The 10,514-nt window shown below is 34.5% G+C and overlaps 1 pseudogene; it reads right to left on the bottom strand.

Moving 5' to 3' along the window:
* Positions 1 to 4,364: 4,364 nt before the first annotated feature.
* LOC114198528 (proteasome maturation protein-like) overlaps positions 4,365 to 10,514 on the bottom strand; it is a 28,022-nt pseudogene continuing 21,872 nt past the window's right edge.

Raw genomic sequence — 10,514 nt, 5'->3', positions numbered from 1 at the left:
CACTTTTCTTCATTATAAAGGGGTATGAGCTCACATGAAAAGTCTTTAAAATAAGAGGCTGTAAAATTAATGAGTATATTATTAAGTTAATTTTAGAATGTAGTATAATGATCTTAGGAATGCAAGACTTATGAGAGATATTTGCCCTCAGGTCTACAAAAAGCTTGAAAAACTACCTCTAGAAGGATAGACTATTTATTTGGCTTATGGTTAACAAATTCACATTATACCTTTACAGAATGAGAAAAGTGCACAAAAACTTATATTCCCAACACCTTTATAGGACTGAAAAAAATCAATCTATAACCTTGTATATTAATTGAGCATACTCTGAAATGTGGGGTAGTAGCATAAATATAGAAAAGATTCCTGAATTTTTTATTTACCAGCTATTTATTTCCTTACAGTGAGTTTATTACTACTGAATTAACTTGCATGTTTGAGATTCAAACTATACTGTACTATAGAATAGACAGTTAAAAAAAGAAACAAAACCTTTGTATATAACTCAAGCTCAAATGTATTCATTATAATAAGCCCTTAAATAACAAATATAATCATAGTGGTATAATATTATTTTAGCACTTCATTCATGATTATAAAGTTTACATTCAGAAGTACTGAGAAAAAATCTTGCAGGATCCTATACAAACTTTGATGAAACTAGTTACAAATCAGTCAATATCACAGCAGCTTATGTTGATTAACAGTTCAAATGAAGCCTAGGATCTCTGACTCAGCATACTATAGAAAAACACTAGGAAACATGTGTTGAATAAAAACAAGTAATTCACATTCTCCTCCTAAATAAGAACCCTTGTTCATGCATACCTGAGTGTCACTATCTCTGATCACCCATGCCGCAATTTAAAAATAATGATTTGGTGTCACTGCTAGGTCTACAAGGGCTAATCCAGTTTTAAGTGATGATGTAATGAGTGATCTAGAATAAATGCCAATCTCATTTTTTTCAGCATTTGCTTTGTCAAGAAAGTAGAGAAAATAAGGCATCTCTCTCTGAAATTCTGAGGCCAAAAAGAAGACCAAGGTTAATCAACAATAAATATATCATTTTTGTAGTCACCTCAGAAAATATTGGCTAAGCAAGTATAAAAGCCTCATGAAAGCTTAAAATAGGGTACAGTACATAGAAAACCATCTTATACCAACAGGTCAAGACTAGAGATATCTGAGCAGGTAGAAAAGCTACTTTGTGTTACTATGCCCTAGTGACATACTGTGAAACACTGGGACTGAGATTCAACTATATTCAAGACTACACTGAGAACCTATTACAAAGCCTTCATTCATTTCTCTTTGTGTTTCAAATTTTACCTCAGAAAGAAAACAAAAAATTGATGATAAGCTACCAGATATAAAGATAACAAAAGACTAAAATCTAAGTAGTTGATTGACTGATAAGGCTCATCTGCCTGTTACTTTTTTATTTCTTCTATTAGGAATTAAATGGTCCCTGTATCATGATTGCTGTAAACTGAAACTATATACAGATTTAAGTAGAAGATCAAAATTATATGGACTGGAGAGGTGGACATTTGGAATAAGAAGAGACATATTTGCTACATTCTAAGATATATTTTAATGCTTATTTATTTGCTTATTCACTCAATGACTATTTATTAAACACCTGTTATATGTCTCTTTTAGGTTCTGAAGCTACAGCAGTGAATCAAACACACAAAAGTAGCTGTCCTCTTGGAGCTTACATTCTGGTTGGGGACTATATCCAACTGTACTTGAATCCAATCTTGGGTGTCTGCTAGGCATATCAAACTTGACAAATCCAAATAATTCTCAATCTTCTTCCCCTTCAAATATATTTCTCCCCCAGTCTTTCCTAGCTCAGCAAGTGTCATCTCCATTTACCCTCTTGCTTATGCCAAAAATGTGAGAGTTATTCTTGTTTTCCCTCATTCCCTCACTCTTCCTCTACAATCTATCATCAAATGCTGTTGGCTCTACCTTCCAAATCTTTGCAACACCTGCTACAACACTGGCCCACCGTTTTTCAGCTATACTGACATAATAAATTTTCTAACTTTCCTGCTTCAGAAGCAGGAAAGGGGGAGGGTAGAGAGAGAGAGAATACAAAATAAAACAAATAAAAAAACCATTTTTAGTTGATCACTTAAGAGAGTTGGGAATTAAGTTGCAGTTGATTGGGATAAATGTAGATTCTAAATACATATATATATTTATGTATATATACATAATTTATATATATAGTTTAATGTTTGAATTTGTAATTATAAATATATTAGTAATTATAAAATACAATTAAATTGAAATGCAATCACTAAATTTAAAATTTAGAAAGTGATTTTCCTATCCATGTTCATTGGAAAATTCTTAAAACAATGACAACCTGGTAGCAAAGAACATTCTCATTGCCCACATTGTGGTCTTGATATATAATTTTCATATAAAACAGACCAAGACTCCTTGAAAATAATGGAAGGAACCATACAAAGTCTACATGGAAACATTTTAGCTTAGATAGCAAAAAATATCTCAGATATACCGAGGGTCATGGTAAAGGACTCAGTAGTAATTGAATAGTCTTACACTCAGTGAAGACAAGAAAATTTAAGCATTGAAAGTAAGATCATTTGAACACCTAAAATATATTTAAGTATACGAGTTCATCATGATACTAAAAAATAATAATTATTATCTTCAAATGCTGGTAAATAGACTCATTATATTGTAAAATAAATGTAAAAAATTAGGCATGTACCCGTTTTCTACAATAACTGTTCTTTTGGATAATCACACAGCAGAGAGAAGTTTACTTTTAAGGGAGAACTGCAGATAATAAAATAATGCAATAGATAGAATTATAATATTGTTTTATATACTCAAATGAATTAGTTAATCTAGATACTGATCAACTGCTAACATCAGAAAACAAGATAAACACACTTTATGCACCTCATTTGAGACAACACTATCTATGAAAGAGTATTGCTAAAAAAAAAAAAAGAAAAATTAATAAATGTGAATCTTATCATGCCTCCAGTTCTAATCTATAGAGAAATACACAAGAACATTGGCTCACAAACTCTATAATTTCCCAGGTGAAATGTGAGAGGCCAAGGAGAGACCAAAGAAAGAAGCAAACCATTTCAGATTGGTAGGTGGCAGGTTTAATAAGCAAGAAAACTTACTTACAAGGTTCATCTTGGGTGGCCACCAGATTAGTAGATCTCCTCACCTGTCCACCAAAAATCTTAAAAGTTGTGCAGAGGCCTTACTGGACTCAGTCATGTTTACCCTCCAGATGGTCTCAATAACACATTGCTTTCTCTCAGGTCTAATCCCTTGAAAATGGTTGCCACTGTTGAAATGGAGGGTGGAGCTACATTCCAAGGATAGAGGAAAGGGCAGGGAGCCTCTGATTGCCCAGGTCCAGCTCGAAGGTCAACTGGCAGTCATGTTCTCTCCATGACCTCTTCTGAAAAAGAGAGAAGAACATGTTAAAAGACACATGAGGGATGCAATCAGTGAAGACTAAACTGTAGGAAACTACTGGACAAGGGATCTTATTTCTAAATCAATAAATAAGTTGCAAGTAATTTAAAAAGAGAGATGAGAGAATACTTACATACTAAAAGGGAATTAAGAGATATCTGAACTAATTGCAATGTTTAGTACTTAGTTGATTCCTAATTAAAAAAAAAACTAAAAACAATTGTGGCATTTGTGAGAAAATTGGGAAAATTTGAAAAATGATTAGATCTTTTCCAATATTAGGAATTTATTGTTACATTTTTAGAATAATAATGAAAACACGGGTATCTTTAAAAAAGGGCTATTTCAGAGAAACATACTGAAGTGTTTACAGATGAAATTATACATCTTAGGTTTGCTCAGAAATGACTTAAAAAGAGGAAATAGGTAGAAGTATAAATAACACAAGATGGACCAGGTGTTGATAACTGTTGTTGATGGGTAATGGTGAAGGATTTTATTATGCTTTTCTTTCTATTTCTAGATACAGTTGAGTTTTTCTATAATAAATTAAGAACAAATGTAAAAATACATCAACATGATATAAAATATTTAAGTAAAGTTTTTGAGACAAGAAAATCCAACTGTGTTCCTTTAGTTGTCATGTCATTTGCTAAATGTTTTGAATCATTTTAAATCAGACAAAATGTTATACTGGAGGATTCATGCTTTTAGCATATATTTTGTTTGTTTTTGCAGGAGCAGAATTTTACTTTTGGGGGGCAAAAACTGCTATGTACCAGTACTTTTAATGTTGTGTACATCAAATTATAGTAAAAAGACAAATATTAACAAGATGCAGTCCTTCTGTTTTCATGAATGGTGCAACTGCATTATAGTAAACCCAGCTTATATTCTGCCATCACATGGGGTTCTCCCATTCCTTTATTTTGTTATGGTTCATTAAAAATATCTTTAAAAAAACCAATAGTTTCATCATTACTACTCAAAATATCCAGTGAAAGATTTGAGCCAGGACAAAATGGAAGATACTGAATCCACTGCAGTTCCTTGAATTCCATTTGTAACTTGTAATTTTCATAGAGCACATAGACCCTGGGTGTGTCTTAATGTGGATAAATTCATTTCATTTTGGCTGAGCTGTATTTTTGTCAGCTAGGGCTGCCATAACAAAACAGCCACCACAGACCGGGTGGCTTAAACAACAGAAATTTATTTTTCCACATTGTGAAAGCAGGAAGTCCAAAATCAAAATACTGGCAGGGTGGGTTTCTCCCAAGGTCTTTGTCCTTGGCTCACAGACAGCTGCCTTCTTTCTATGTCCTCACATGGCCTTTGCACATGCAAATCTCTGCTGTTTCTTCTGCTTCTTATGAGGACATTGATGAAATTATGGTCTCACCCTTATGACCTCATTTCACCTTAATTACCTCATTAAAGGCCCTATCTCCAAGTGCTGTCACATTGGGAGTCAGGGCTTCCATTTATGAATTTGGGGGCTACAATTCAGTACCTAACAAGCTGCAAAGTTGTTTTTTTTTTTTTTTCCCTGATAATTCAAGAGAATGACTGGGGAAAATTAACTTTTCACATAAGAAAAGTCTTTCCAAAGAAAATCATGACTTTCAAAAGGTCCACTTGTTGAAAGTTTAATAACTGGAATACTGTCCTTTACCTGGGATCCAAGTCCTCTGATATCTATCTCAGCCTGTTCCAAACACAACTTCTCAGCCCTCAGACATCAGCTAACACTCATTTCTAATTCTAGAGGTTGACCCCCCACATCTGCTGGCAAATGTTTTAAAATGTGTACAGATTTGTGGCCCCCAAATTTAAAAGTTAGAGATGGCAAATACACATATGAAAAGATGTTTCACATGATATGTCATTAGAGAAATGCAAATTAAAACAACGAGATACCACTACACACCTGTCAGAGTGGCTAAACTCTAGAGCAGGCAACACCAAATACAGATGAAGTATGAAGCATCAGGAATTCTCATTCATTTCTTGTGGGAATGCAAAATGATAGAATCATTTTGAAAGACAGTTTGGAGGTTTCCTACAAAACTAAACATAGCCTCTTACCATATGATCCAGCAATCGCGCTCCTTGGTATTTACCCAAAGAACTGAAAATGTATATCCACACCAAAACCTGCACATGGGTGTCTACAGCAGCTTTGTTTATAATTGCCAAAACATGGAAGCAATTAAGATGTCCATCAGTAGGCGAATGGATAAACTGTGGTGCATCCAGGTAATGGAGTATTATTTAGTGATAGTAAGAAATGAACTATCAAGCTATTAAAAAACATAAAGGTAACCTAAATGCATATTCCTCAGTGAAAGAAGCCAATCAGAAAAGGTTAATTACTGTATGATTCCAACTATATGACATTCAGGAAAGACAAAACTATGAAACAGTAAAAATATCAGTAGTTGCCATAGCTTAGGGGAAAGAGAGGGATGAATAGGCAAAGTGTAGAAAATTTTTAAGGCATTGAAAATACTGTGTATGATACCATAATAATGGATACATGTCATTATATACTTGTCAAAACCCATAGAATATAAAACACCAAGAATTAATCCTAATCTAAACTATAGATTTAGGGTAATTATAATATGTTAATGTGGATTCATCAGTTATAAGAAATGTACCATGCTACTGAAGGATGTTGATAATAGGGTAAGCTAAGCTTGTGTGGGGACAGGCTATATAGGAAATCTCATACCTTCTGCTCAATTTTGCTATGAACCTAAAACTGTTCTGAAAAATAAAATCTGTTTAAAAAATAGCAAGAATAAAATTTTTAAAAAGTAAAAAATGATTTGAATCTTATCTTTCATATGCTGTGTGATTTTAAGCAAGCTAATTAATATCTTTGTCCAGAGGTGCCTAGGTAGCTCAGTTGGTTAAGCATCTGCCTTCAGCTCAGGTCATGATTTTGGGGTCCTAGGATCGATCCCTACAAGCCCTGAGTCAGTCTCCCTGCTTCTCTTTCTCCCTCTACCCCTCCCCCTCTGTTCATGCTCTCTCTCTTGCTCTTTCTCTATCTCAAATAAATAAATAAAATCTTTAAAAATACCTTTGTAGTCCAGTATACTTATCTATAAAATGCAATAATAAAGGCAACTGCCTCTCAGAATTATTGCAGATAATTAAAAATGGAAAAAAGAAAGATTTTACAAAATACTTTCAAATACTGACTTGTACTAAATTGAATGAGAGGTTTTCAGCTCAGACACAAATGAAAAACAAACACTGCAGATAGGACACCATTAATTCCTATATGCTGCTTCTTTAAGGGGAATCATAGAAATGCTTATTTCAATTAATTATTTTATAGATTCCCTAGATTTATGTTTATAAGTTTGCTCAATTTAAGAAAAAAAGAATCACTGCTTTGATGAGACAATATATACTCATGATACAAACTTAACTAAATCATATATGGTGAAAAGAAATTCTTCCTTCTCCCTCCTTCATCTAAGTTCCAACCCTAGTAGTAACTACTGTTACCAGTTTTGTATATGTTTCCGAAATGTTTTATGCATCTACAAACAACGAGAATGCTTGATTCTGGGAGTATTATTAGTCATATTAAAAAAAATCAATATTGTACAGACACTAACCAATCAGAATAGATTTGGCCTTAGACTGCACTAAGGGTCCTGGAATCTCCTGGTTATGATACTGGCCCAGGGTCAGTAGGTTGGTAAGTGAGTGATGTCAGGATAGAAGCTAAGCAGTCATCGCCCAAACTCTGCACTAGGTGTGTATTGGTTAAAGAAACAGCAAAAAGGGAGGTGGTATAGGCTGAGAGGTAATAAAGGTGTATGGTATCCATTTCACAGCTTTTCCTGCACAAAATTTTTTGTATTGCAGATATCATACTTAAGGTACTATAAGGTACGTATATATAGTAATTAAGGAGCTGCCCAGAACCACAAGCTAGGATTTTTCTCATATCTATGTAATCATGATTCTAAAATCAAAGGTTTTTAACTTGACTAATCAGCCTTATTATTGCTGATTCCCTGAGTAAAGATCTCATTTATTCTCTTACCTAAAATTAATATTTTCTAAGCTCTAAGAATTTTTACTTCAATTTTCTTTGTTCTGTATTACCAGTCTTCCTCCTTTGCCCCCTCCCTATAATCCTAAGAACTGTCATTTTCTAGGATTTCAGGATGAGATTTGCTATACAATCACATTTTTCACTTTTTTTAACTTTAGAAATGCGACAGTCAGAATTTTGGACAGTTTTTCTTTAATTTCGATTATATACATGACTCATTCTGCCTTCTCAAACCCTTTCAAGAACAGGCTCAGAAGTAAGGCTCTTTAGGTTTGATTTATTTCAAATCTCATATAATGCAGTGTTCACTTTCAAGTGTATTCATTCAAAGTCTTTCTCTTTCTATACCTCAAAGTCAAGAGAGGTATTCCTATAAAAGAATTTCCCAAGCTACCACTGCTTATTCCATGTGAATACTGTGAGGAGATTGTAGGGAGAAATGCCCAAAGGAGGCACCAACTGCACAGGCTAAAACAAAATACAATGTCAAATAATACTTGTCCTCCTCTTTTCCTTTCACCCACTTATTATTAAGCACAGATACTCAAAAAGACTTAAGAGTCCATATGTGGTTCCAGAACACTCTGTTTATCAAATAATTTATGCTAATTGGTGTGTCCACAAGACAGTATGATAGAGTGGAAAGTGGGGTAGCTGGATGTTCTCCAATTTTCACTAACTAATGGATGATCCTAGGCATCCATTCTCTTAGCTCCAGATTCAACTTCCATAAAATCACATAATATCTATTTTGGGGCTATTTAGAAGATTAAGTGATATGTGTTATTTGAACCTTAAACCATTAAATGGAAGTTATATTTACTATCTCTGACAAATGTAAGTTTTTTGATAAGAGAGTTTTGCCCCAGAACCTCATTCCCTGTTCACTATACTTAGGAATAAACCAAAGAGGTAAGGGATCTGTACTCTGAAAACCATAAAACACTCATGAAAAAAACTGAGGAAGACACAAAGAAATGGAAAAATATTCCATGCTCATGGATTAGAAGAACAAATATTGTTAAAATGTCTATGCTATCTACAGCAATCTATATGTTCAATGCAATCCCTATCAAAATACCATCAACATTTTTCCTAGAGCTGGAACAAATAATCATAAAATTTGTATGGAACCAGAAAAGACCTTGACTAGCCAGGGGAATATTGAAAAAGAAAACCAAAGCTGGTGGCATCACAATACCAGACTTCCAGCTCTATTACAAAGCTGTAACCATCAAGACAGTACGGTTCTGTCACAAAAACAGACATATAGATCAATGGAACAGAATAGAGAACCCAGAAATGGACCTCAACTCTATGGTCAACTAATCTTCAACAAAGCAGGAAAGAATATCCAATTGAAAAAAGACAGTCTCTTCAACAAATGGTGTTGGGAAAATAGGACAGCCACATGCAGAAGAATGAAACTGGACTGTTTCCTTACACCACACACAAAAATAGACTCCAAATGGATGAGAGACCTAAATGTGAGACAGGAATCCATCAAAATCCTAGAGGAGAACACAGACAGCAATCTCTTTGACCTCAGCCACAGCAACTTCTTGCGAGACACATCTCCAAAGGCAAGGAAAACAAAGGCAAAAATGAGTCATTGAGACTTCATCAAGATAAAAAGGTTCTGCACAGAAAAGGAAAGAGTCATGTATTGAATGGAGTACTGGGTGTTATATGCAAACAACGGATCATGGAACACTACATCAAAAACTAATGATGTAATGTATGGTGATTAACATAATAAAATAAAATTAAAAAAAAAAGAAATAGGCAGAAGACATGAACAGACATTTCTCCAAAGAAGACATCCAAATGGCCCACAGACACATGAAAAAATGCTCCACATCACTCAGAGTCAGGGAAATACAACTCAAAACCACAATGAGATACCACCTCACACCAGTCAGAATGGCTAAAATTAACGTCAGGAAACAAATGTTGGCAAGGATGTGGAGAAAGGGGGAGCCCTCCTACACTGTTGGTGGGAATGCAAACTGGTGCAGCCACTCTGGAAACAGTATGAGGTTCCTCAAAAAGTTAAAAATAGAGCTACCCTACGACCCAGCAGTTGCACTACCGGGTATTTACTCCAAAGATACAAATGTAAGGATCTGAAGGGGTACGTGCACCGCAAGGTTTATAGCAGCAATGTCCACAATAGCCAAACTGTGGAAAGAGCCAAGATGTCCATCGACAGATGAATGGGTAAAGAAGAGGTGGTATATATACACAATGGAATATTAGCCATCAAAAAATGAAATCTTGCCATTTGCAATGACGTGGATGGAACTAGAGGGTGTTATGCTGAGTGAAATAAGTCAATCAGAGAAAGACATGTATCATATGACCTCACTCATGTAAAATTTAAGAAACAAAACAGATGATCATAATGGAAGGGAGGGATAAATAAATAGGATGTAATCAGAGAGGGGAACAAACCATAAAAGACTCTTAACCACAGGAAACAAACTGAGAGTTGCTGGAGAGGAGGAGGGTGGGGAGATGGGTAACAGGGTGATGGGCCTTAAGGAGGGCATGTGATGGAATGAGCACTGGGTGTTATATACAACTGATAAATCACTGAACTCTACCTCTGAAACTAATAATACACTATATGTAAATTAATTGAATTTAAATTTAAAAAAGAATATATACAAATATTTAAAACTGGTTTAAAATTTGGCATATGAATTATATTCCTGGCAAGGAAGATAGAAAGGTAACACCGTGATAAAGTCAGACAAGGTCCAGGAACAGCAGTTCTGTGGACTTTAGTGGCATTTTCTTCAATACTAGAGATAGAATGATAAAATTGAAGAAACTTTTTCAGAAGGGAAATGTAGAACAAGAGATATAAAGTGGTATGTCTAAGGCAACAAAAACAATTATTGGTAAAACGTCCTACAACCCCAAATCCAAGGCT

Source organism: Eumetopias jubatus, unplaced genomic scaffold, assembly GCF_037043125.1.
Source record: "Eumetopias jubatus isolate StellerSeaLion01/CBP00866 unplaced genomic scaffold, mEumJub1_p1.0 scaffold_9, whole genome shotgun sequence".
Taxonomy (NCBI): Eukaryota; Metazoa; Chordata; class Mammalia; order Carnivora; family Otariidae; genus Eumetopias; species Eumetopias jubatus.
The sequence above is the reverse complement of the archived record's forward strand: the minus strand, read 5'-3'. Positions and strand labels throughout refer to the sequence as shown.